Source organism: Phaethon lepturus, unplaced genomic scaffold (genome assembly GCF_000687285.1).
Source record: "Phaethon lepturus isolate BGI_N335 unplaced genomic scaffold, ASM68728v1 scaffold4979, whole genome shotgun sequence".
NCBI lineage: Eukaryota > Metazoa > Chordata > Aves > Phaethontiformes > Phaethontidae > Phaethon > Phaethon lepturus.
Genome location: NW_010565376.1, coordinates 53365 through 55047, shown reverse-complemented (window position 1 = coordinate 55047; position 1683 = coordinate 53365). Strand labels below are relative to the sequence as shown.

General features: G+C 33.0%; 1 protein-coding gene across 1 annotated transcript in view; it reads right to left on the bottom strand.

The window, feature by feature from the left end:
• RFTN1 (raftlin, lipid raft linker 1) overlaps nt 1-1683 on the bottom strand; it is an 86538-nt gene that overhangs the window by 41166 nt on the left and 43689 nt on the right. The window lies entirely within an intron of this gene.

Sequence of the window (1683 nt, the reverse complement as noted above, 5' to 3'; positions counted from 1 at the left end):
GAAGAGCGTATCCTATCCAACATTATGTCCCCAATACTTAACTGCCTTTCTTCTTACCGTGGTCAGAAACCACAGTGGTGACAAAAACATACCTAAGAGAGTAGGTAACTGGGACAGAGTCCCGAAGCGCAGAAGGATCTCAGCAACAGAACGCAGGTTGGCATTTCTTAAATGTTTTATAGGCAACATTGTACTGAGGCATTTTGTTTCAGTGAGCAAGACACATTCTCCAGGTGAAATAACTTCCTAGTTTCTACTTCATTACTCTTAAACATTTATATGGAGTTACAGAAGAAGAAAAAAAGATATTACCTATGCTGTATGCCACTGCAAAATTGTTTTGTGTTTGCCAGGAGCAAGCACTTAATATTCAATCTGACATACATTTTCAGTGCAACAAAAAGCCACTTGAGAAAAGAAGTTATTAAAATTGCATCCTTGTTCAAATTCCATGTGAGCAATACTTGCTCAGCAGTGCATAATAAAATTAATAAAATTCATTTTCTTGGGGTTAAGGAATTTTTTTTAGTAAATTCACAGTTGGAAAAAATTTTGACTTGTTATTTTGTTTTGAAAATATGGCTACTCTATTTGTTTTTTTTAAATATAGTAATTTGCAATGCAGTAAGAAGATAAACCTATGCTAAAAGCCTCTGTTATGAAAAAGCTCTGTGACAAGGATTTGCCTATTCAATTACAACACCCTATTAACTTCAATTGTATTCCACAGTTTGAGAAGAATTATAGGGTTGTTCTTTTCTGAAAGCAAGCAATTGCCCTCTCTAACAGCTTTTTGTTACTACATTCTTTGAAGAATGTCCTTTATTTTTCATGTATTTTGTTTGTAAACACCTGTTTTATATACCATTAAAAGCAATGGACACTTTTATTGCTCAGACAAATTAATTAATATGACAGTTAACTCCTAATCCAAACAAGTCCTGTTTCCCAAGTTAGATTTACATTAAAGTGTTGAGACTTTCACAATGTGTTTAATCAGATATAGACAGTAACACAGCACACACTTGACAGCAACAACTTCAAAGAACTTCTAATTCCTCTACATCAAATAACATCTGAGGATGAGCGACATACTCAGCCTACAGAGAAACAGTAAATATACATTTTAGCTATTAAAGTTTGAATTATTATCTTTCAAAAAGGCATCTTCATAACCTCATAATCAAGCGGCTTCTACCAACAGAAACATTTTCATGTCTAGAAAAGCATTCTAAAGAGTCTCAGAATTGGATATTTATGGAGATAAGATGACTCCTGGATTGTAACTTTGTTTTCATGTTAGCCATACTCTTTCTGAAGTTACAAATGCAAAGAAATTTTCTATTGCAATGATGTAAAATTTTGCTACCAGCTGTGACAGATAAGCCTATATTTTTACTCTGACTCAAAGAACTGAAGAACAAAAATCAGACATGTTGAAACCAATACACAATAACTACACCAGTTTTGCCTAAGTGTGAATATATTGAAATAATCCAAGACAGCATCAGAACAGTAGTGCAATAACACAGTAAAACCTGAAGTGAAATTTAGACTCAAACTTTTGAATATTATTAAGTGTTCAGAAAACTTCAGTTTGTTTTGATACCAAAGTCTATATATCTTTAAGTATGATGACGATGATCAGATAGTCATAGCTGCATTATCTTTAAACCAGCTTTT